Source organism: Pseudophryne corroboree, chromosome 10 (genome assembly GCF_028390025.1).
Source record: "Pseudophryne corroboree isolate aPseCor3 chromosome 10, aPseCor3.hap2, whole genome shotgun sequence".
NCBI lineage: Eukaryota > Metazoa > Chordata > Amphibia > Anura > Myobatrachidae > Pseudophryne > Pseudophryne corroboree.
This window is the reverse complement of record NC_086453.1, coordinates 94,685,333-94,712,532: the sequence shown is the minus strand read 5'-3', so window position 1 is coordinate 94,712,532 and position 27,200 is coordinate 94,685,333. Positions and strand designations below refer to the sequence as shown.

At 47.2% G+C, this 27,200-nt stretch overlaps 1 long non-coding RNA gene across 2 annotated transcripts; it reads right to left on the bottom strand.

Moving 5' to 3' along the window:
- Window positions 1-11,234: 11,234 nt before the first annotated feature.
- Window positions 11,235-17,863, bottom strand: LOC134965051 (uncharacterized). 2 transcript variants are annotated; one of them, XR_010188285.1, is made up of 3 exons: window positions 17,249-17,863; window positions 16,377-16,500; window positions 11,235-11,762 (listed from the first exon to the last, which is right to left on the bottom strand). It is a non-coding gene; the product is annotated as an uncharacterized LOC134965051 (long non-coding RNA). The 2 variants fall into 2 exon arrangements; XR_010188286.1 differs by lacking the exon at window positions 17,249-17,863 and adding an exon at window positions 17,089-17,223.
- Between the last annotated feature and the right edge of the window lie 9,337 nt (window positions 17,864-27,200).

The window sequence follows — 27,200 nt, the reverse complement described above, 5'->3', positions numbered from 1 at the left end:
CACACTTTTGCTGCAGGAGTGCCACTGCCAGTGTGACTAGTGACCAGTGACCTGACCACCAGTATATATAATATTAGTAGTATACTATCTCTTTATCAACCAGTCTATATTAGCAGCAGACACAGTACAGTGCGGTAGTTCACGGCTGTGGCTACCTCTGTGTCGGCACTCGGCAGCCCGTCCATAATTGTATATACCACCTAACCGTGGTTTTTTTTTCTTTCTTTATAGTCATACTAGTTACGAGTATACTATCTCTTTATCAACCAGTCTATATTAGCAGCAGACACAGTACAGTGCGGTAGTTCACGGCTGTGGCTACCTCTGTGTCGGCACTCGGCAGCCCGTCCATAATTGTATATACCACCTAACCGTGGTTTTTTTTTCTTTCTTTATAGTCATACTAGTTACGAGTATACTATCTCTTTATCAACCAGTCTATATTAGCAGCAGACACAGTACAGTGCGGTAGTTCACGGCTGTGGCTACCTCTGTGTCGGCACTCGGCAGCCCGTCCATAATTGTATATACCACCTAACCGTGGTTTTTTTTTCTTTCTTTATACATACATACTAGTTACGAGTATACTATCTCTTTATCAACCAGTCTATATTAGCAGCAGACACAGTACAGTGCGGTAGTTCACGGCTGTGGCTACCTCTGTGTCGGCACTCGGCAGCCCGTCCATAATTGTATATACCACCTAACCGTGGTTTTTTTTTCTTTCTTTATACATACATACTAGTTACGAGTATACTATCTCTTTATCAACCAGTCTATATATTAGCAGCAGACACAGTACAGTGCGGTAGTTCACGGCTGTGGCTACCTCTGTGTCGGCACTCGGCAGCCCGTCCATAATTGTATATACCACCTAACCGTGGTTTTTTTTTCTTTCTTTATACATACATACTAGTTACGAGTATACTATCTCTTTATCAACCAGTCTATATTAGCAGCAGACACAGTACAGTGCGGTAGTTCACGGCTGTGGCTACCTCTGTGTCGGCACTCGGCAGCCCGTCCATAATTGTATATACCACCTAACCGTGGTTTTTTTTTCTTTCTTTATACATACATACTAGTTACGAGTATACTATCTCTTTATCAACCAGTCTATATATTAGCAGCAGACACAGTACAGTGCGGTAGTTCACGGCTGTGGCTACCTCTGTGTCGGCACTCGGCAGCCCGTCCATAATTGTATATACCACCTAACCGTGGTTTTTTTTTCTTTCTTTATACATACATACTAGTTACGAGTATACTATCTCTTTATCAACCAGTCTATATATTAGCAGCAGACACAGTACAGTGCGGTAGTTCACGGCTGTGGCTACCTCTGTGTCGGCACTCGGCAGCCCGTCCATAATTGTATATACCACCTAACCGTGGTTTTTTTTTCTTTCTTTATAGTCATACTAGTTACGAGTATACTATCTCTTTATCAACCAGTCTATATTAGCAGCAGACACAGTACAGTGCGGTAGTTCACGGCTGTGGCTACCTCTGTGTCGGCACTCGGCAGCCCGTCCATAATTGTATATACCACCTAACCGTGGTTTTTTTTTCTTTCTTTATACATACATACTAGTTACGAGTATACTATCTCTTTATCAACCAGTCTATATTAGCAGCAGACACAGTACAGTGCGGTAGTTCACGGCTGTGGCTACCTCTGTGTCGGCACTCGGCAGCCCGTCCATAATTGTATATACCACCTAACCGTGGTTTTTTTTTCTTTCTTTATACATACATACTAGTTACGAGTATACTATCTCTTTATCAACCAGTCTATATATTAGCAGCAGACACAGTACAGTGCGGTAGTTCACGGCTGTGGCTACCTCTGTGTCGGCACTCGGCAGCCCGTCCATAATTGTATATACCACCTAACCGTGGTTTTTTTTTCTTTCTTTATACATACATACTAGTTACGAGTATACTATCTCTTTATCAACCAGTCTATATTAGCAGCAGACACAGTACAGTGCGGTAGTTCACGGCTGTGGCTACCTCTGTGTCGGCACTCGGCAGCCCGTCCATAATTGTATATACCACCTAACCGTGGTTTTTTTTTCTTTCTTTATACATACATACATACTAGTTACGAGTATACTATCTCTTTATCAACCAGTCTATATTAGCAGCAGACACAGTACAGTGCGGTAGTTCACGGCTGTGGCTACCTCTGTGTCGGCACTCGGCAGCCCGTCCATAATTGTATATACCACCTAACCGTGGTTTTTTTTTCTTTCTTTATACATACATACTAGTTACGAGTATACTATCTCTTTATCAACCAGTCTATATATTAGCAGCAGACACAGTACAGTGCGGTAGTTCACGGCTGTGGCTACCTCTGTGTCGGCACTCGGCAGCCCGTCCATAATTGTATATACCACCTAACCGTGGTTTTTTTTTCTTTCTTTATACATACATACTAGTTACGAGTATACTATCTCTTTATCAACCAGTCTATATTAGCAGCAGACACAGTACAGTGCGGTAGTTCACGGCTGTGGCTACCTCTGTGTCGGCACTCGGCAGCCCGTCCATAATTGTATATACCACCTAACCGTGTTTTTTTTTTTCTTTCTTTATACATACATACTAGTTACGAGTATACTATCTCTTTATCAACCAGTCTATATATTAGCAGCAGACACAGTACAGTGCGGTAGTTCACGGCTGTGGCTACCTCTGTGTCGGCACTCGGCAGCCCGTCCATAATTGTATATACCACCTAACCGTGGTTTTTTTTTCTTTCTTTATACATACATACTAGTTACGAGTATACTATCTCTTTATCAACCAGTCTATATTAGCAGCAGACACAGTACAGTGCGGTAGTTCACGGCTGTGGCTACCTCTGTGTCGGCACTCGGCAGCCCGTCCATAATTGTATATACCACCTAACCGTGGTTTTTTTTTCTTTCTTTATACATACATACTAGTTACGAGTATACTATCTCTTTATCAACCAGTCTATATATTAGCAGCAGACACAGTACAGTGCGGTAGTTCACGGCTGTGGCTACCTCTGTGTCGGCACTCGGCAGCCCGTCCATAATTGTATATACCACCTAACCGTGGTTTTTTTTTCTTTCTTTATACATACATACTAGTTACGAGTATACTATCTCTTTATCAACCAGTCTATATATTAGCAGCAGACACAGTACAGTGCGGTAGTTCACGGCTGTGGCTACCTCTGTGTCGGCACTCGGCAGCCCGTCCATAATTGTATATACCACCTAACCGTGTTTTTTTTTTCTTTCTTTATAGTCATACTAGTTACGAGTATACTATCTCTTTATCAACCAGTCTATATTAGCAGCAGACACAGTACAGTGCGGTAGTTCACGGCTGTGGCTACCTCTGTGTCGGCACTCGGCAGCCCGTCCATAATTGTATATACCACCTAACCGTGTTTTTTTTTTCTTTCTTTATACATACATACTAGTTACGAGTATACTATCTCTTTATCAACCAGTCTATATTAGCAGCAGACACAGTACAGTGCGGTAGTTCACGGCGGTGGCTACCTCTGTGTCGGCACTCGGCAGCCCGTCCATAATTGTATATACCACCTAACCGTGGTTTTTTTTTCTTTCTTTATACATACATACTAGTTACGAGTATACTATCTCTTTATCAACCAGTCTATATATTAGCAGCAGACACAGTACAGTGCGGTAGTTCACGGCTGTGGCTACCTCTGTGTCGGCACTCGGCAGCCCGTCCATAATTGTATATACCACCTAACCGTGGTTTTTTTTTCTTTCTTTATACATACATACTAGTTACGAGTATACTATCTCTTTATCAACCAGTCTATATTAGCAGCAGACACAGTACAGTGCGGTAGTTCACGGCTGTGGCTACCTCTGTGTCGGCACTCGGCAGCCCGTCCATAATTGTATATACCACCTAACCGTGGTTTTTTTTTCTTTCTTTATACATACATACTAGTTACGAGTATACTATCTCTTTATCAACCAGTCTATATTAGCAGCAGACACAGTACAGTGCGGTAGTTCACGGCTGTGGCTACCTCTGTGTCGGCACTCGGCAGCCCGTCCATAATTGTATATACCACCTAACCGTGTTTTTTTTTTCTTTCTTTATACATACATACTAGTTACGAGTATACTATCTCTTTATCAACCAGTCTATATATTAGCAGCAGACACAGTACAGTGCGGTAGTTCACGGCTGTGGCTACCTCTGTGTCGGCACTCGGCAGCCCGTCCATAATTGTATATACCACCTAACCGTGGTTTTTTTTTCTTTCTTTATACATACATACTAGTTCCGAGTATACTATCTCTTTATCAACCAGTCTATATATTAGCAGCAGACACAGTACAGTGCGGTAGTTCACGGCTGTGGCTACCTTTGTGTCGGCACTCGGCAGCCCGTCCATAATTGTATATACCACCTAACCGTGGTTTTTTTTTCTTTCTTTATAGTCATACTAGTTACGAGTATACTATCTCTTTATCAACCAGTCTATATTAGCAGCAGACACAGTACAGTGCGGTAGTTCACGGCTGTGGCTACCTCTGTGTCGGCACTCGGCAGCCCGTCCATAATTGTATATACCACCTAACCGTGGTTTTTTTTTCTTTCTTTATACATACATACATACTAGTTACGAGTATACTATCTCTTTATCAACCAGTCTATATATTAGCAGCAGACACAGTACAGTGCGGTAGTTCACGGCTGTGGCTACCTCTGTGTCGGCACTCGGCAGCCCGTCCATAATTGTATATACCAACTAACCGTGGTTTTTTTTTCTTTCTTTATACATACATACTAGTTACGAGTATACTATCTCTTTATCAACCAGTCTATATATTAGCAGCAGACACAGTACAGTGCGGTAGTTCACGGCTGTGGCTACCTCTGTGTCGGCACTCGGCAGCTCGTCCATAATTGTATACTAGTATCCAATCCATCCATCTCCATTGTTTACCTGAGGTGCCTTTTAGTTGTGCCTATTAAAATATGGAGAACAAAAATGTTGAGGTTCCAAAATTAGGGAAAGATCAAGATCCACTTCCACCTCGTGCTGAAGCTGCTGCCACTAGTCATGGCCGAGACGATGAAATGCCAGCAACGTCGTCTGCCAAGGCCGATGCCCAATGTCATAGTACAGAGCATGTCAAATCCAAAACACCAAATATCAGTAAAAAAAGGACTCCAAAACCTAAAATAAAATTGTCGGAGGAGAAGCGTAAACTTGCCAATATGCCATTTACCACACGGAGTGGCAAGGAACGGCTGAGGCCCTGGCCTATGTTCATGGCTAGTGGTTCAGCTTCACATGAGGATGGAAGCACTCAGCCTCTCGCTAGAAAAATGAAAAGACTAAAGCTGGCAAAAGCAGTAGCACCGCAAAGAACTGTGCGTTCTTCGAAATCCCAAATCCACAAGGAGAGTCCGACTCCAATTGTGTCGGTTGCGATGCCTGACCTTCCCAACACTGGACGTGAAGAGCATGCGCCTTCCACCATTTGCACGCCCCCTGCAAGTGATGGAAGGAGCACCCGCAGTCCAGTTCCTGATAGTCAGATTGAAGATGTCAGTGTTGAAGTACACCAGGATGAGGAGGATATGGGTGTTGCTGGCGCTGGGGAGGAAATTGACCAGGAGGATTCTGATGGTGAGGTGGTTTGTTTAAGTCAGGCACCCGGGGAGACACCTGTTGTCCGTGGTAGGAATATGGCCGTTGACATGCCTGGTGAAAATACCAAAAAAATCAGCTCTTCGGTGTGGAAGTATTTCACCAGAAATGCGGACAACAGGTGTCAAGCCATGTGTTCCCTTTGTCAAGCTGTAATAAGTAGGGGTAAGGACGTTAACCACCTCGGAACATCCTCCCTTATACGTCACCTGCAGCGCATTCATAATAAGTCAGTGACAAGTTCAAAAACTTGGGCCGACAGCGGAAGCAGTCCACTGACCAGTAAATCCCTTCCTCTTGTAACCAAGCTCACGCAAACCACCCCACCAACTCCCTCAGTGTCAATTTCCTCCTTCCCCAGGAATGCCAATAGTCCTGCAGGCCATGTCACTGGCAATTCTGATGAGTCCTCTCCTGCCTGGGATTCCTCCGATGCATCCTTGCGTGTAACGCCTACTGCTGCTGGCGCTGCTGTTGTTGCTGCTGGGAGTCGATGGTCATCCCAGAGGGGAAGTCGTAAGACCACTTTTACTACTTCCACCAAGCAATTGACTGTCCAACAGTCCTTTGCGAGGAAGATGAAATATCACAGCAGTCATCCTACTGCAAAGCGGATAACTGAGGCCTTGACATCCTGGGTGGTGAGAAACGTGGTTCCGGTATCCATCATTACTGCAGAGCCAACTAGAGACTTGTTGGAGGTACTGTGTCCCCGGTACCAAATACCATCTAGGTTCCATTTCTCTAGGCAGGCGATACCGAAAATGTACACAGACCTCAGAAAAAGAGTCACCAGTGTCCTAAAAAATGCAGCTGTACCCAATGTCCACTTAACCACGGACATGTGGACAAGTGGAGCAGGGCAGGGTCAGGACTATATGACTGTGACAGCCCACTGGGTAGATGTATGGACTCCCGCCGCAAGAACAGCAGCGGCGGCACCAGTAGCAGCATCTCGCAAACGCCAACTCTTTCCTAGGCAGGCTACGCTTTGTATCACCGGTTTCCAGAATACGCACACAGCTGAAAACCTCTTACGGCAACTGAGGAAGATCATCGCGGAATGGCTTACCCCAATTGGACTCTCCTGTGGATTTGTGGCATCGGACAACGCCAGCAATATTGTGTGTGCATTAAATATGGGCAAATTCCAGCACGTCCCATGTTTTGCACATACCTTGAATTTGGTGGTGCAGAATTTTTTAAAAAACGACAGGGGCGTGCAAGAGATGCTGTCGGTGGCCAGAAGAATTGCGGGACACTTTCGGCGTACAGGCACCACGTACAGAAGACTGGAGCACCACCAAAAACTACTGAACCTGCCCTGCCATCATCTGAAGCAAGAAGTGGTAACGAGGTGGAATTCAACCCTCTATATGCTTCAGAGGTTGGAGGAGCAGCAAAAGGCCATTCAAGCCTATACAATTGAGCACGATATAGTAGGTGGAATGCACCTGTCTCAGGCGCAGTGGAGAATGATTTCAACGTTGTGCAAGGTTCTGATGCCCTTTGAACTTGCCACACGTGAAGTCAGTTCAGACACTGCCAGCCTGAGTCAGGTCATTCCCCTCATCAGGCTTTTGCAGAAGAAGCTGGAGACATTGAAGGAGGAGCTAACACGGAGCGATTCCGCTAGGCATGTGGGACTTGTGGATGGAGCCCTTAATTCGCTTAACAAGGATTCACGGGTGGTCAATCTGTTGAAATCAGAGCACTACATTTTGGCCACCGTGCTCGATCCTAGATTTAAAGCCTACCTTGGATCTCTCTTTCCGCTGGGGTTGAAAGACCTGCTGGTGACAAAATTGTCAAGTCAAGCGGAACGCGACCTGTCAACATCTCCTCCTTCACATTCTCCCGCAACTGGGGGTGCGAGGAAAAGGCTCAGAATTCCGAGCCCACCCGCTGGCGGTGATGCAGGGCAGTCTGGAGCGACTGCTGATGCTGACATCTGGTCCGGACTGAAGGACCTGACAACGATTACGGACATGTCGTCTACTGTCACTGCATATGATTCTCTCAACATTGATAGAATGGTGGAGGATTATATGAGTGACCGCATCCAAGTAGGCACGTCACACAGTCCGTACTTATACTGGCAGGAAAAAGAGGCAATTTGGAGGCCCTTGCACAAACTGGCTTTATTCTACCTAAGTTGCCCTCCCACAAGTGTGTACTCCGAAAGAGTGTTTAGTGCCGCCGCTCACCTTGTCAGCAATCGGCGTACGAGGTTACATCCAGAAAATGTGGAGAAGATGATGTTCATTAAAATGAATTATAATCAATTCCTCCGCGGAGACATTGACCAGCAGCAATTGCCTCCACAAAGTACACAGGGAGCTGAGATGGTGGATTCCAGTGGGGACGAATTGATAATCTGTGAGGAGGGGGATGTACACGGTGATATATCGGAGGGTGATGATGAGGTGGACATCTTGCCTCTGTAGAGCCAGTTTGTGCAAGGAGAGATTAATTGCTTCTTTTTTGGGGGGGGTCCAAACCAACCCGTCATATCAGTCACAGTCGTGTGGCAGACCCTGTCACTGAAATGATGGGTTGGTTAAAGTGTGCATGTCCTGTTTTGTTTATACAACATAAGGGTGGGTGGGAGGGCCCAAGGACAATTCCATCTTGCACCTCTTTTTTTCTTTTCTTTTTCTTTGCATCATGTGCTGATTGGGGAGGGTTTTTTGGAAGGGACATCCTGCGTGACACTGCAGTGCCACTCCTAAATGGGCCCGGTGTTTGTGTCGGCCACTAGGGTCGCTAATCTTACTCACACAGTCAGCTACCTCATTGCGCCTCTTTTTTTCTTTGCGTCATGTGCTGTTTGGGGAGGGTTTTTTGGAAGGGACATCCTGCGTGACACTGCAGTGCCACTCCTAGATGGGCCCGGTGTTTGTGTCGGCCACTAGGGTCGCTAATCTTACTCACACAGCTACCTCATTGCGCCTCTTTTTTTCTTTGCGTCATGTGCTGTTTGGGGAGGGTTTTTTGGAAGGGACATCCTGCGTGACACTGCAGTGCCACTCCTAGATGGGCCCGGTGTTTGTGTCGGCCACTAGGGTTGCTAATCTTACTCACACAGCTACCTCATTGCGCCTCTTTTTTTCTTTGCGTCATGTGCTGTTTGGGGAGGGTTTTTTGGAAGGGCCATCCTGCGTGACACTGCAGTGCCACTCCTAGATGGGCCCGGTGTTTGTGTCGGCCACTAGGGTCGCTAATCTTACTCACACAGCTACCTCATTGCGCCTCTTTTTTTCTTTGCGTCATGTGCTGTTTGGGGAGGGTTTTTTGGAAGGGACATCCTGCGTGACACTGCAGTGCCACTCCTAGATGGGCCCGGTGTTTGTGTCGGCCACTAGGGTCGCTTATCTTACTCACACAGCGACCTCGGTGCAAATTTTAGGACTAAAAATAATATTGTGAGGTGTGAGGTATTCAGAATAGACTGAAAATGAGTGTAAATTATGGTTTTTGAGGTTAATAATACTGTGGGATCAAAATGACCCCCAAATTCTATGATTTAAGCTGTTTTTTAGTGTTTTTTGAAAAAAACACCCGAATCCAAAACACACCCGAATCCGACAAAAAAAATTCGGTGAGGTTTTGCCAAAACGCGTTCGAACCCAAAACACGGCCGCGGAACCGAACCCAAAACCAAAACACAAAACCCGAAAAATTTCAGGCGCTCATCTCTAATGATAAGCGCTTCTGTCAGACTTACCAACTCTATAAGTCTGCTTTGAAAGTGAAATCCCTGGGTGGAGTCTCCAGATCATAGGCAAAAGCAGGGGGGTTTCCAGTTGCCAGGAGAGCCCCCTTCGCCACAGCCTGGCCAACGGCCAGTACATGTCTCTGGATCTGAGTGCTCAATCATCGCACTAAAGAGAGAAACTGGTCAGAGAATTACCATGATAATTGGGCCTGCATATGTCTGAAGTCCTATATTACATAAATTGTCCTTTGTTTGGGGCAGACTATAGCTTGTTATATGCTAATTATACATCCTTCATGAGCTGGAGCCAATTGTTCTAAAATCAAATATGTGGAAACTCCCCCTATAGAAATCCTGCGTTTGCCCCTGTAGATAATCCATCAGATCAGCGAGTCTAGTAGTAGGTTCATTGGAGAGGCTCAGAGCCGGATTAACGGCGGGGCGGAAGGGGCGGTCGTCCCGGGGCCCCCACACAAGTGGGGCCCCCCACACACTGTCCTCACAACTGCAAAAAAAACATCGGAGTAGGAGTACAGAATTTACCTGTCTCCTCTCCGTCCTCCTAGGCAGCTGAGACGTTCCATTACAGGTGCGGCAGCCGAGGAGCTTCACTCACTGCAGTGTGAAGTCTCGCGAGATTTGACATTATCTCGCGAGACGTCACACTGCTGTGAGTGAAGCTCCTCGGCGGCCGCAGCAGTAAAGGAACATCTCAGCTGCCGAGGAGGACGGAGAGGAGACAGGTAAATGCTGTACTCCTACTCCGATATTTTTTTTGCAGTTGTGAGGACAGTGTGTGGGGGCCCCACAAATTTGTTGCCCAGGGGCCCCCACAGACCTTAATCCGGCCCTGGAGAGGCTTGTGGCACATACTGCAGACTAAAATGAACTTTCAATTGGAAATATTTTAGATTTTTGATTTCTAATACCTGTACAATGTTACCTTGTTCTACAGTATGTGCCTATAGTCTTCTCTGGTGCTCTCCAATAACCACACTTATAATAAACCTTCGCCTTGCTACCAGGGCCGCCGAGAGCTGCCATGGGCAGAGGTACTGGAGATGTGGCCAAATCCATTGAGGAGTGGCCACACACCCTCAAAAAAAATGCTAGAAATAAATAATATGTGCAGCACCACGAAGCACGCAGCACATTTGTAAACCTCATCAGAGCTGCAAATGGGAACAGTTTCTCCTTTAGAGGCTGATCTAGGCCCCTACAACAAGCCCAGTTCGGGTAATTCGTACCCGCTACCCCCTCTCAGCACCTCTGCTGGCTACATGACTTCATGTAGTAATGGACATAACCTCATAGGTACATGTTTTTAATGTGCCTATGACATCTTCAATTGCCTTACATCCCCCTACCATAATACATAGCCTCTCATGTCTGTTTCAGTATGCATGGTGTAATGGTTAGCATTACTGTCTCACAGCACTAAGTTTATCAGTTCGATTCCCCCCATGGCCCTAGCTGTGTGGAGTTTATATATTCTCACCGTGCTTGCGTGGGTTTCCTCTGGGTACTCCAGTTTCATCCCACAATCCAAAAATATACTGGTAGGTTAATTGGCTCCTGACAAAAAAAACAAAGAACCCTAGTGTGTGTGTACATGGGCAGACTAGATGGGCCAAGTGGTTCTTATCTGCTATCAAATACTGTGTTCCTATGTCTATGTAATAAAGCCACGTATGACCTCACATGGTTGTGATAAAACCCATGTTCCCTGTATTCCTACGATAATGATTGTCAACATCTCCTAAATAAAGACGCATCAGTAGGGAGTGCTGTACTTTAACATATAAATACATAATACACTGACAATTCTTTGTATAATTTCTCGCAGGTTGGGTGGACAAAGAATTTTATTACTAAATGACCAGCGCTGACAGTCCTGATGAAGAGACCCCGGTCATGGACAACCCCTTTCTGGCAGCCCCTCACCCTTACTCCTCTGTCCATTTGTACATATTGTATATTTGTATATACCAGAGCTATGTAAATACAAAGCCAGCTTAAACTCCTTAATTTGATTATTTTATGTAAATTTATTCAAATGAGTTATTAATATTTTGGCTTCATGTACATTTTATTTTTATTTTTTTAAGTTTGTTTTTCTGCGACTGTCATACTTTTCCCATAGGAATGACTTGCTGGAAAATTGTGTGCTGTTTTATTGCACTTTTAAATATTTAGCCACATGTGGGAGTGTGGAAATTGATGCTGGCATCATATACCACACTTCATTGCGGCATGGAGAACCACAACCCTCCAGGCATGTGGTTCTTCTTTCTTTTTTGGGGACTGGAAGATATCTCCTAACAGCAGGGAACCAAATATGAAAAAAATCTGGAAAAGAGAAGAAAAGAATTAAAAACTGCTTCTAATGAGATCTTTAGTACATTATGCTGCCATAACTAACATTTTCCAACGAGGTCAACCTTTTTTCTTCTTCAATTCTATTTAATTTGTTTGGCAAAAAAATTAGAGAATACAAGTGATGCTGACAATTGAAATAACACTAACTGAGAAATAATATTTGTAAACATTTGTATACATTGTAAAAATGAAGAAAAAATAAAACATTTTATAAAAAACATTTTTTGGTGCAGTTGTGTAATGTCTATTGAAGACTACAGTGGTATTAAAGGAAGGAAGATACAAATAGCAGGGTTTCCAAATTTGACATAATTTTCTGATGTATGATTAAGGAAAGGTGAGATTTTCCATGTAACACAACAAGAACTGTGGTTCATTGAAATTAGAGGATCAGATTTATAGTAGAATTAGCAATTTGAAATCAGCATTAATAATAAATATACATACAGTAATGAGTTTATCCAAGCGTTTGGAAATCATGGATAATGGTTTATTTAGAATAAAGATAGATGCATCAGGCAATCAATATGCAATCATGCTTGAAATGAAAGTAGCAATTTTGGACAAGAACAAGGACAGTCTAAGGCATGATCACCAGATATGGAGAAATGAACCAATATCAGTGGTGCAAGTAGAAAAAATGTCTTATAGGTACTGTGTGCGCACGCCTTCGGTGCATGCATCAAAAATGGGTGTGGCCAAATGCCACATGGGGCATGGACAATGAAAATGGGGGCGTGATACACATGTGGAGGGGCTAGATACACATATGTCCCCAATAGTTCCAGATACACGTTGCCCCACAGTGCCAGATACACATTGCTCCACAGTGCCAGGTATACATTGCCCCACAGTGCCAGATACACAAATGCCCTAGTGTCAGATACACATTGCCCCACAGTGTCAGATATACATTGCCCCACAGTGCCAGATACACAAATGCCCCCACAGTGTCAGATACACATTGCCCCACTGTGCCAGAAATACATTGCCCCACAGTGCCAGATATACATTGGCCCAGAGTGCCAGATATACAATGCCCCACTTTGCCAGATATACATTGCCCCAGAGTGCCAGATATACATTGCCCCACTGTGCCAGATATACAATGCCCCACTGTGCCAGATATACAATGCCCCACTGTGCCAGATATACAATGTCCCACTGTGCCAGATATACATTGCCCCAGAGTGCCAGATATACATTGCCCCACTGTGCCAGATATGAAATGCCCCACTGTACCAGATATACATTGCCCCAGAGTGCCAGATACACATTGCCCCACAGTGCCAGATACACAAATGCCCCAGTGTCAGATACACATTGCCCCACAGTGTCAGATATACATTGCCCCAGAGTGCCAGATATACATTGCACCAGAGTGCCAGATATACATTGCCCCACTGTGCCAGATATACAATGCCCCACTGTACCAGATATACATTGCCCCACTGTGCCAGATATACAGTGCCCCACTGTGCCAGATATACATTGCCCCAGAGTGCCAGATATACATTGCACCAGAGTGCCAGATATACATTGCCCCAGTGTCAAATACACATTGCTCCACAGTGCCAGATACACATTGCCCCACAGTGCCAGATACACAAATGCCCCCACAGTGTCAGATACACATTGCCCCACTGTGCCAGAAATACATTGCCCCACAGTGCCAGATATACAATGCCCCACTGTGCCAGATACTGTACACATTGCCCCACAGTGCCAGATATACATTGTCCCAGAGTTCCAGATATACATTGCCCCACTGTGCCAGATATACATTGCCCCAGAGTGCCAGATATACATTGCCCCACTATGCCAGATATACATTGCCCCACTGTTTTAGATATACAATGCCCCACTGTGCCAGATATACATTGCCCCAGAATGCCAGATATACATTGCACCAGAGTGCCAGATATACAATGCCCCACTGTGCCAGATATACATTGCCCGACAGTGCCAGATATACAATGCCCCACAGTACCAGATATACATTGCCCAAGAGTGCCAGATATACAATGCCCCACTGTGCCAGATATACATTGCCCCACAGTGCCAGATACACATTGCCCCACAGTGCCAGATACACATTGCCCCACAGTGCCAGATACACAAATGCCCCAGTGTCAGATACACATTGCCCCACAGTGTCAGATATACATTGCCCCAGAGTGCCAGATATACATTGCACCAGAGTGCCAGATATACAATGCCCCACTTTGCCAGATATACAATGCCCCAGAGTGGCAGATATACATTGCCCCACTGTGCCAGATATACAATGCCCCACTGTGCCAGATATACAGTGCCCCACTGTGCCAGATATACATTGCCCCAGAGTGCCAGATATACATTGCCCCAGAGTGCCAGATATACATTGCCCCAGAGTGCCAGATATACATTGCCCCAGTGTCAAATACACATTGCTTCACAGTGCCAGATACACATTGCCCCACAGTGCCAGATACACAAATGCCCCCACAGTGTCAGATACACATTGCCCGACTGTGCCAGAAATACATTGCCCCACAGTGCCAGATATACAATGCCCCACTGTGCCAGATACTGTACACATTGCCCCACAGTGCCAGATATACATTGCCCCAGAGTTCCAGATATACATTGCCCCACTGTGCCAGATATACATTGCCCCAGAGTGCCAGATATACATTGCCCCAGAGTGCCAGATATACATTGCCCCACTGTTTTAGATATACAATGCCCCACTGTGCCAGATATACATTGCCCCAGAATGCCAGATATACATTGCACCAGAGTGCCAGATATACAATGCCCCACTATGCCAGATATACATTGCCCGACAGTACCAGATATACAATGCCCCACAGTGCCAGATATACATTGCCCCAGAGTGCCAAATATACAATGCCCCAGAGTGCCTGATATATAATGCCCCACAGTGCCAGATACACATTGCCCCAGAGTGCCAGATATACATTGCCTCACTGTGCCAGATATACCTTGCCCCAGAGTGCCAGATATACATTGCCTCACTGTGCCAGATATACCTTGCCCCAGAGTGCCAAATATACATTGCCTCAGAGTGCCAGATATAGAATGCCCCACTGTGCCAGATATACATTGCCCCAGAGTGCCACATATACAATGCCCCACTGTGCCAGATATACAATGCCCCACTGTGCCCACCCCCCACTTACCCCTGCCTCTGTTGTTTCTTCTATGTGAGGGGAGGAGAGTGCAGCGCGCACCTTTCCTGCTCCTCATTGCTCGTGAAGTCCGACTCCGGTCTCAGGCTGTGGGTATCTCAAATGAGGTGCCGGTTCATTAGCCAATCAGAGCTTGTGGACCGTCAGCCAATCAGGAGCCGCCGCTGTCGGTCCGCGAACTCTGATTGGCTAGCAAACCGGTGCCTTATTGATATTCACCCCACAGCCGCAGCTGGAGACCGGACATCATAGAGAATTTAGGGGCAGGAGAGGCGCTGCGCTCTCCTCCCCTCACACAGCAGCGGGATGCAGGTACAGTGGACAGCCCAGCGGTACGGCATACCAGCTGGGAATTTCTTACCGGTATGCCGTACCGCCATACTTGCAGCACTGAATATACAATGGGGCTGAGGAGTAAACTACCTATGCATATGTAGATATGTATATATGTGTACCTATGTACAGTATATGTTTATATATGGATTTATGTGTACCTAGATAGTAGCAGGTCAGAAATTTTGTGTTTTGTATAGGGTATAAGTATGGTGTGGGGGATCAGTGCTGTAGTGTAGAGGGTAGAGGGGTCTATAATGTTATGTAGACTATATTAGTCAAGACCACCGGGCAGGAGTGAGGCATGCAGCATGATCCTCTCACATAAGTACTAAACCCCCTCCTTCCTGCTGCTCCTTATACCAGGCCCCTTACCCCTTCCCTCCCAGCGCTGCCCTACTGGCCAGTGGGTCACCTTAAGTGTCAAAACAGGGATGTGCTACCTTGGGTAGTGTCAGGCCTTGCCCTCTCTTTGCTGTTCTGACCAACATCACCTCAAAACCACCACCCTGCTCCTCCGCTACCCTGTCGCTCCAAAGAGGCACAGCGGGGCCCTTTCAAAATATTGCTATGGGGCCCACAAACATCTAGTTACACCCCTGAGTGCACCTTAATAAAACCACGTTGCACTGTAGGTGGGGCAGATGTAAAATGTGCAGAGAGATTTAGATTTGGGGGGGAGGGAGGGGTTGGCCAAACTCAAATCTAAATTGCAGTATCAAAATAAAGCTGTCCAGCATTTGGGGGCTGCACGCAAAAGCTGCCAGTAATTAGTTACCTATCTGCATGCAAAAGTATGTATTTGCATTCCTTGCCTGGCAACATGATCTGTTCCAGGTGCAGTTACTTGCTTGTTTCCGCTGCTCTCAACTCAGCCCCATTGCTCTCAGTACTTGTCAAAATATAAAGCATGGGGAAGATGCTTTACAGTGATTGGTTGACAAGGCAGGGTCGGTTCTATATCAAATAAGGCCAGTGCCAGAAAGTCCCCTTGGCGCCCCTGTTTTAAAAAAATAATCTTTACTGTACTTTGTGTGTAATTAAAAATACACCTTACCTATATAGTGGTTTCTCTGCAATGGGGAACCTCTGAAGAAACTGATCCTCCCTGGACAGATATTGTCTTCAGTTGGTATTCACTATTCATGCAGTAGATCATATGGCCCTGAAGATGCCTGTTTCTGTAGGGATATCATCAGTGTCATCATCATACAGCAGTGATTCAACTAGACATATGCCCCCATCTCACCTCCTGCCCAATGTCCCCTACAGTCCCCTGTGGATGGTTGGACAGGCCCACAGTGGTAGAGGGGAAATCCCCGGTGGTGCCCATTACCAGAGAGCCCCATCTCCTCTTTCTGTTGCAGATAGTACACTTAAATTATACATTGTTACTTTATTACATGGTCAGCTACCTGGTAGAGCAGGAACATTAATGAACAAACCATGCAGTGTAGCATCCATGTTGTCAGCATGCTATGTCCTCTAAAATGGTTGGCAAAGCCTTTGTGTGGCATGGCCACATCCCTTAAACATGGGCCCCTACCACTGCCTTCCCCTGGTGGGCCCTTCATGCCTCAGTCCAACACTGCCCCTGTGTCTCTCCAGCCTCCTGGCCGCTGTCACTCCAACCTCCTGCTTTTCCAGCCACCTGCCCAGAGTCACTTTAGCCCCATGTCACTCCAGCCTCCTGCCTTTACAGCCTCCTGCTCCCTGTCACTCCAGGCTTTTGCCTTTCCAATCCCTGCACCGTTACTCTAGCCTCCTACCTCATGTTTCTCCAGATTCCTGCCCAATAACTCCATCCTCCTGCCCCGTCACTCCAGTCTCCTACTCCCGCCTTCTCAGGAAGCCAGGTGAAGCTCCTGGAATCCCAAACCCTGGAGAACACATAATGAGTGCTTAATCCCAAATCATTTTAATTATTACCATTTCAAGCTGGAGGCTGTGTTGTCCACACACGTCACAGGTAGTCCCTGCTGTCAGATTTCCTGGACAAGCAACCTGGCAGTCAATGAAACTGCCTTATGCTGCCTGCTGTTGCAGTGGGCTGTACTGCTGTCTATGATGCTGGGCCGGGGAGTGGGGCTGAGCTTCATCCTGTGCACCGCATGGGAGCCCCTGCTGCATGCATGCTCCTATGGCTCTGAGTCTCTGCAGCATTCACACTCTGCTGCTGTCTATTAAACCGAGGCGAGGTAGCATTGCTGGAAGCACTCTGGGGTAGATGTATTATCTATCATTATGGGGGAGTGGTGGTATCAGTGCACGTTATGTATGCTGATACCGCTTCTCCCCATGTATGACAGCAGCAGTGCGTACAAAATGATTATGTGCCCCTGTCCATATCAGCGCTGCTATCTAAAAGCTGCACTGACCATTCCAACACCTGCAGCTATCGATTTCGGCAGCTGCAGGACGTGTCGTTGTCCTAGCTCCACAGCATAGACAGTACTGTCCCGGGCTGTGGCGGCTGCCGGCTACGGGTTGCACAGGAGATCTTGCACATGTCCAGTGAGCCTGCTGGGAGGGAGAGACACAGTGCATCAGTAGCAGGCTGATGCGCTGTGGAGGTTTAACAGGGATTTCTGGAGGGGGGAGTTATTACACCCTCACTCCAGCAAACGAGATGTTAATACATCTCAGCGCTAGTGCTTCCCACCTCACCTCAGTAAAGCGGCGTAGCGGGAAGAGTGATTCCGCCACGATATTTGCGGGTATCATACATTTACCCCACTGTGTACTATTTAGGAGGCTGGGCACAGTTTGCAGACTTGCATCTATTCTCCTCCTGTTGACCTCTGAAATCTGCCCTGCTGATGCAATGCCTGAAGCCTGATGCTCGTTTAGGTAAGTGGTTATCCATCCCCATCTGTTCCCTGTGTGTGTAGGCTGGCACTGACCCCAGTGTGCATGTATGTGTGTGTATAGGCTAACACTGACCTGTGTGTGAGTGTGTGTGTGTAGGCTGGCACTGACCCCAGTGTGCATGTATGTGTGTGTGTGTGTGTGTGTGTGTGTGTGTGTGTGTGTGTGTAGGCTAACACTGACGTGTGTGTGTGTGTGTGTGTGTGTGTGTGTGTGTGTGTGTGTGTGTGTGTGTGTGTGTGTGTGTGTGTGTGTGTGTAGGCTGGCACTGACCCCAGTGTGCATGTATGTGTGTGTGTATAGGCTAACACTGACCTGAGTGTGTGATTGTGTGTGTGTGTAGGCTGGCATACGCCCCTGTGTGTGTATAGGCTGGCACTGACAAGACACACTATTACCTCAGCATCACCCCAAATTTATACAAATCTATTTATTGTATGCTTAAAAAATCTCAATAAAGCTTATTCTTCCTGCGCACTCTGGCAGCTGCTATATAAACCTAAGGGCCCTACACATTGCGCGAGCCGCCGCCGGGCTGCCCGACAGCGAATACGGCCGACCCGGCGGTGGGGGGGAGTGAAGTTTCTTCACTCCCCCCGTCACCCGGTTCCATAGCAGTGCAGGCAAATATGGACGAGATCGTCCATATTGGCCTGCATGCACAAGCGACGGGGCACCAGCGATGAACGAGCACGGGGCCGCGCATCGTTCATCGCTGGTGCCTCCACACTGAAAGATATGAACGGTATCTCGTTCATTATTGAATGAGATCGTTCCTATCTTTCACTCATATCGCTCAGTGTGTAGAGCCTATTACACTGCATAGGATTGGATTTATACCAGCTGCATGGAGATTATTGACTAGAGTGGATTTATGCACCAACCCTAAAATTCTCACAGTGGCTAACTAATAAAGGACTATTGCTATTTCGAGAACACTTTCCAGGACAGAGGTGAACCATATAATAATATTTTTTTATTACCAACTCAAATAAATATCAATTTTGATTTATTCTATTCCACATCTCTATGCAATAGAAGTTTAACTGATACAATATAGAAAGCTGTGGCTAAACAAAAGTAACATTTTTATGATACTATGTAGTTTTAAAGGTATAAAGTGGATGTAACAAATAACTATCTTAACACATTTTTTATAATAAACCAAAATATTGTTTAAAGACTATCGGAGTATCTATACACAATCTTTTAATTATATTGGTTGGCTCTTGTGCATTTAGGCGCTGGTATTCTCTCTCTATATAAGGCTGGCACTGACCCCTGTGTGTGTCTAGGTGTGTGCATGTGTGGGCTGGCACTGACCTGTGTGTGTGTGTGTGTGTGTGTGTGTGTGTAGGCTGGCACAGGTCCCTTTATGTGTGTGTAGGTTGGCACTGACCACACACACACACACACACACACACACACACACACACACACACGTGTGTGTGTGTGTGTAGGGTTGCACTGTCTGTGTGTGCATTTGTGTGTGTAGGCTGCCACTGACCCCTTCGTGCATAGGTTGGCAATGTCCCCTGTGTGTTTTTATTTAGGGTGGCACTGACCATTTGTTTGTGTGTAGGGTGGCATTGACCCCTGTGTGTACAGGCTGGCAATGACCCATGTCTGTGTAGGGTAGCACTGCCTGTGTGTGTGTGTGTGTGTGTGTGTGTGTGTGTGTGTGTGTGTGTGTGTGTGTAAGCTAGCGCATGCGAAGCAATGTGACCTGCGCAAAAATTGCGATCCAACCTGAATTAGCCCCATAGTTATTTTGTTACCACCAGCCACTGCAGGACACCCTCCCTGAGCAGAAACAGACATAGGTGGAGCTAGACATGCCCTTTAGTTAGAGACATTCCCCCTCAGCAGCGTAGTGCGCTTTGCATGCCAAATTCTCATACCATCCACAATCTACCTGAAACTAATTTTTCAAAAGTAGGCCAGTATGGCCATAGCATCTGGTGCAACATATGTGCTCTGCCTCAGTCATTAACACCCATTTTATGATTTGCAGAACCATAAAGTATAAGTATTATGTGCAAGGCAAATAACAGCCATGGTCAGTACAGTATAGACTGTTGGATTATCCCCAACCTTTTCCTGTAGGTGAAGCACAGCAGTAGCACTCGCAGGAGAAGGGGGCATGGCCATGCATCACAGGGGTATGGTAAAGCATGGAGCTATAACCTGCATTTATAATACTCTGGACTGCCTCATCCATTCACTTCTCATAAAAGGATCCTTAATGCCATACACACTAGGGGGGTAATTCAGATCTGATCGCTGGGCTGTGTTTTTTGTTGTCCTGCGATCAGATAGTCGCCGCCTACAGGGGGAGTGTGTTTTCACTGTGTAAGTGTGCGTTCCTATGTGTTATCAGAGCTGCTAAAAATCAGTGTGTGCAGTCCCCGCGCAGCCCAGGACTTACTCTCCCAGTGCGATTGCATCCTGCTGATCGGGGCCGGAGCTGGCGTCATACACCCTCCCTCAAAACGCTTTGACACGCCTGTGTTTTTCTGGACACTCCCTGTAAACGCTCAGTTGCCACCCACAAACGCCCTCTTCCTGTCAATCACCTTACGAACGCCTGTGCGAATGGATCCTTCGCACCATCCTGTTGCTGACCATCGATGCCCGTTGTAGCTGTCCAACGCGCCTGCGCATTGTGGTGCATACGCATGCGTAGTCTGGACCTGATCGCCCACTGTGCTAAAACGCACAGGTACCCCATATGCAGTGGCGTTGCAACGGGTGTGAGGGGGAGGCAACGGGGCAGCATGCCCCCCAACCCCCCCCCCCCCCAATCTGACAGGCGCAGGTGCTGGTGAGGTTGTTTTAAAAAAAAAGTCTGCTGTCGCACAGCTGCAGCATGCTATGCTGTGTGCTGTCCAAGCCGGCCCTTCACTGATGCCTTACTGGGAGGAAGAGGGGATGTTCCAGCAGGCTCAGCATGGCCACGCCTCCTCCCAGTAATGCATCAGTGAAGAGCCGGCTTGGACAGCGCACAGCATAGCATGCTGCGGCTGTGCGGCAGCAGACTTTTTTTAAAAACAAGTCACCGCAGGTATCGGAGGTAAGCGCTCCCCCGCACTGGGGGTGGGGATTGGGGGGAGCGCTAATGTGTATGTTTTCTGTGACCCCCACCCCACCAACCTCAAAACATTCTGGGGCCCCTGCCCCTATGGCAGGTGTATTCAGCACCTGTTCACTACTGCTCGCTATATAAGACAGCCACTGGTGTATCTATAACGTGTGCACAGTGCGCACACCGCTTACCCTGTACCCATTTTTTCACTACATACGCTCCGGAGTCCCACGTCTGCCGAAACAGTGCTGTAGAAAACACCAGGAAAATGGTGCAGCAGCCATTTTCTCAGTGTTTCGGCCATGAAAAATCACTGGGGACCTGTGCATGCGCGCTAGACTCTGGGACAGTGCTAGGGTCTCCTAGTGAATCTAGTGCCCAGAATCTATTGCTCTGATGGATAGAGATTGGGGGGAAAGAAAGGAGACTGCACATGAGCCTCCTGCACTTAACCCAATACATACCTCCCAACTTTTGGCGCTGTGTAGCCGGGACAAGCTGTGTCCAAAAAGGGGGTGTGGCCTCGGGCGGTGGGGCATAGCGGAAGTACCTGAGCAGCTGGGCAGTTCCCGGCTAGCCCACTCTGCACAGATAGATGCCGGTAGGGTTAATAGGGGATATAGGGGGACATTTACTAAGCAGCAATCAGCCAGCTCTGTATAATTTTATAGTATGCAAATTATAGATGTTACTTCAGTGCTGATTGGTTGCCATGGGCAACTTCTCCACTGGCTTACTTCTCCGCTCTTATCACTGCTTAGTAAATGCCCCCCTTAATTTCATAATATTCTTAAATTGCTGAATGCCACCCCCTCAGGGGCAGCTGGACTTACCTGAAACATTACATACCTGACAGAGAGATATATATCTATATCGTTATCTCTTTCTATCTATCTGGGGGTGGGGGGCTGATGCGAGGGGGGGGGGGGGAGGCTGAAGGGGGGCCGAAGGGGAAGAGGAGAGGAACGTATGAAGTTGGAGGTGAGAAGGGCGCAGGGCCTGTCCCAGAGATGGAGTTAGCCCACAGAAACTTGGCACACAACACTGGGGGTAATTCAGACCTGATCGCTAGGCTGCGTTTTCGCACAGCGGGCGATCAGGTCCAAACTGCGCATGCGTATGCACCGCAATGCGCAGACGCATTACACAGGTACAAAGTGGATCACCGCTCAGCGATGGGTTTGTGCGATGGATCCGTTCGCACAGGCGATAGCAAGGAGATTGACAGGAAGAAGGCGTTTGTGGGTGTCAACTGACTGTTTTCTGGGAGTGTCTGGAAAAACACAGGCGTGTCCAAGCGTCTGCAGGGAGGGTTCCTGACAGGCTGAAGTGATCGCAGCGGCTGAGTAAGTCCTGGGCTGCGCAGAGACTGCACAAAATCAGTTTGTACATCTCTGCTACACAGGCGTTCCCACACTTGCACAGCTAAAATACACTCCCCCTGTAGGCGGCGACTATCTGATCGCAGCAGTGCAAAAATCGCTGCCCGGCGATCAGGTCTGAATTAGGCCCACTGTGTAGAGGCTAAAGCTGGGTGCAAGGGGAGGAGGATCCTGGGGGTGGGAGGAGAAGAGCTGTGAGGAGGGAGGTGGTGGAGAATCTGGAAAGGGAATTATTTCCTAGTGATGTGCACCGGACATTTTTCGGGTTTTGTGTTTTGGTTTTGGGTTCGGTTCCGCGGCCGTGTTTTGGATTCGGACGCGTTTTCGGCAAAACCTCACCGAAAATTTTTTGTCGGATTCGGGTGTGTTTTGGATTCGGGGTTTTTTTTCAAAAAACCCTAAAAAACAACTTAAATCTAAAGAATTTGGGGGTCATTTTGATCCCAAAGTATTAATAACCTCAATAACCATAATTTCCACTCATTTTCAGTCTATTCTGAACACCTCACACCTCACAATATTATTTTTAGTCCTAAAATTTGCACCGAGGTAGCTGTGTGACTAAGCTAAGCGACCCAAGTGGCCGACACAAACACCTGGCCCATCTAGGAGTGGCACTGCAGTGTCAGACAGGATGGCACTTGAAAAAAATACTCCCCAAACAGCACATGATGCAAAGAAAAAAAGAGGCGCAATGAGGTAGCTGTGTGACTAAGCTAAGCGACCCAAGTGGCCGACACAAACACCTGGCCCATCTAGGAGTGGCACTGCAGTGTCACGCAGGATGGCCCTTCAAAAAAATACTCCCCAAACAGCACATGACGCAAAGAAAAATGAAAGAAAAAAGAGGTGCAAGATGGAATTGTCCTTGGGCCCTCCCACCCACCCTTATGTTGTATAAACAGGACATGCACACTTTAATGAACCCATCATTTCAGCGACAGGGTCTGCCACACGACTGTGACTGAAATGACTGGTTGGTTTGGGCCCCCACCAAAAAAGAAGCAATCAATCTCTCCTTGCACAAACTGGCTCTACAGAGGCAAGATGTCCACCTCATCATCATCGTCTGATTCATCACCCCTTTCACTGTGTACATCCCCCTCCTCACAGATTATTAATTCATCCCCACTGGAATCCACCATCTCAGGTCCCCGTGTTCTTTCTGGAGGCAATTGCTGCTGGTGAATGTCTCCACGGAGGAATTGATTATAATTCATTTTAATGAACATCATCTTCTCCACATTTTCTGGAAGTAACCTCGTACGCCGATTGCTGACAAGGTGAGCGGCGGCACTAAACACTCTTTCGGAGTACACACTGGAGGGAGGGCAACTTAGGTAGAATAAAGCCAGTTTCTGCAAGGGCCTCCAAATTGCCTCTTTTTCCTGCCAGTATACGTACGGACTGTCTGACGTGCCTACTTGGATGCGGTCACTCATATAATCCTCCACCATTCTTTCAATGGTGAGAGAATCATATGCAGTGACAGTAGACGACATGTCAGTAATCGTTGGCAGGTCCTTCAGTCCGGACCAGATGTCAGCACTCGCTCCAGACTGCCCTGCATCACCGCCAGCGGGTCGGCTCGGAATTCGTAGCCTTTTCCTCGCACCCCCAGTTGCGGGAGAATGTGAAGGAGGAGATGTTGACAGGTCACGTTCCGCTTGACTTGACAATTTTCTCACCAGCAGGTCTTTGAACCTCTGCAGACTTGTGTCTGCTGGAAAGAGAGATACAACGTAGGTTTTAAATCTAGGATCGAGCACGGTGGCCAAAATGTAGTGCTCTGATTTCAACAGATTGACCACCCGTGAATCCTGGTTACGCGAATGAAGGGCTCCATTCACAAGTCCCACATGCCTAGCGGAATCGCTCTGTTTTAGCTCCTCCTTCAATGTCTCCAGCTTCTTCTCCAAAAGCCTGATGAGGGGAATGACCTGACTCAGGCTGGCAGTGTCTGAACTGACTTTACGTGTGGCAAGTTCAAAAGGTTGCAGAACCTTGCACAACGTTGAAATCATTCTCCACTGCGCTTGAGTCAGGTGCATTCCACCTCCTTTGCCTATATCGTGGCCAGATGTATAGGCTTGAATGGCCTTTTGCTGCTCCTCCATCCTCTGAAGCATATAGAGGGTTGAATTCCACCTCGTTACCACCTCTTGCTTGAGATGATGGCAGGGCAGGTTCAGCTGTTTTTGGTGGTGCTCCAGTCTTCTGTATGCGGTGCCTGTACGCCAAAAGTGGCCCGCAATTCTTCTGGCCACCGACAGCATCTCTTGCACGCCCCTGTCGTTTTTTAAATCATTCTGCACCACCAAATTCAAGGTATGTGCAAAACATGGGACGTGCTGGAATTTGCCCAGATGTAATGCACGCACAATATTGCTGGCGTTGTCCGATGCCACAAATCCCCAGGAGAGTCCAATTGGGGTAAGCCATTCTGCGATGATCTTCCTCAGTTGCCGTAAGAGGTTTTCAGCTGTGTGCGTATTCTGGAAAGCGGTGATACAAAGCGTAGCCTGCCTAGGAACGAGTTGGCGTTTGCGAGATGCTGCTACTGGTGCCGCGGCTGCTGTTCTTGCAGCGGGAGGCAATACATCTACCCAGTGGGCTGTCACAGTCATGTAGTCCTGAGTCTGCCCTGCTCCACTTGTCCACATGTCCGTGGTTAAGTGGACATTGGGTACAACTGCATTTTTTAGGACACTGGTGACTCTTTTTCTGAGGTCTGTGTACATTTTCAGTATCGCCTGCCTAGAGAAATGGAACCTAGATGGTATTTGGTACCGGGGACACAGTACCTCAATCAAGCCTATAGTTGGCTCTGAAGTAAGGATGGATACCGGAACCACGTTTCTCACCGCCCAGGCTGCCAAGGCCTCAGTTATCCGCTTTGCATCAGGATGACTGCTGTGATATTTCATCTTCCTCGCAAAGGACTGTTGGACAGTCAATTGCTTACTGGAAGTAGTACAAGTGGTCTTCCGACTTCCCCTCTGGGATGACGATCGACTCCCAGCAGCAACAACAGCAGCGCCAGCAGCAGTAGGCGTTACACTCAAGGATGCATCGGAGGAATCCCAGGCAGGAGAGGACTCGTCAGACTTGCCAGTGACATGGCCTGCAGGACTATTGGCATTCCTGGGTATGGAGGAAATTGACACTGAGGGAGTTGGTGGTGTGGTTTGCGGGAGCTTGGTTACAAGAGGAAGGGACTTACTGGTCAGTGGACTGGTTCCGCTGTCGCCCAAAGTTTTTGAACTTGTCACTGACTTATGATGAATGCGCTGCAGGTGACGTATAAGGGAGGATGTTCCGAGGTGGTTAACGTCCTTACCCCTACTTATTACAGCTTGACAAAGGCAACACACGGCTTGACACCTGTTGTCCGCATTTGTGTTGAAATAATTCCACACCGAAGAGCTGATTTTTTTTTTGTATTTTGACCAGGCATGTCAATGGCCATATTCCTCCCATGGACAACAGGTGTCTCCCCGGGTGCCTGACTTAAACAAACCACCTCACCATCAGAATCCTCCTTGTCAATTTCCTCCCCAGCGCCAGCAACACCCATATCCTCATCCTGGTGTACTTCAACACTGACATCTTCAATTTGACTATCAGGAACTGGACTGCGGGTGCTCCTTCCAGCACTTGCAGGGGGCGTGCAAATGGTGGAAGGCGCAAGCTCTTCCCGTCCAGTGTTGGGAAGGTCAGGCATCGCAACCGACACAATTGGACTCTCCTTGGGGATTTGTGATTTCGAAGAACGCACAGTTCTTTGCTGTGCTTTTGCCAGCTTAAGTCTTTTCTTTTTTCTAGCGAGAGGATGAGTGCTTCCATCCTCATGTGAAGCTGAACCACTAGCCATGAACATAGGCCAGGGCCTCAGCCGTTCCTTGCCACTCCGTGTCGTAAATGGCATATTGGCAAGTTTACGCTTCTCCTCAGACGCTTTTAATTTTGATTTTTGGGTCATTTTACTGATCTTTTGTGTTTTGGATTTTACATGCTCTGTACTATGACATTGGGCATCGGCCTTGGCAGACGACGTTGATGGCATTTCATCGTCTCGGCCATGACTAGTGGCAGCAGCTTCAGCACGAGGTGGAAGTGGATCTTGATCTTTCCCTATTTTTTTAACCTCCACATTTTTGTTCTCCATATTTTAATGCGCACAACTAAAAGACACCACAGGTATACAATGTAGATGGATGGATACTATAGTATACTTATGGACGACGAGTGATGACACAGAGGTAGGTACAGCAGTGGCCTACCGTACTGCTATATACAGTATAATGGACCTGGTGGACACTGTCAGCAGACTGCGTTTATAGTATAAAAAAAAAAGACACCACAGGTATACAATGTAGATGGATGGATACTATAGTATACTTATGGACGACGAGTGACGACACAGAGGTAGGTACAGCAGTGGCCTACCGTACTGCTATATACAGTATAATGGACCTGGTGGACACTGTCAGCAGACTGCATTTATAGTATAAAAAAAAAGACACCACAGGTATACAATGTAGAT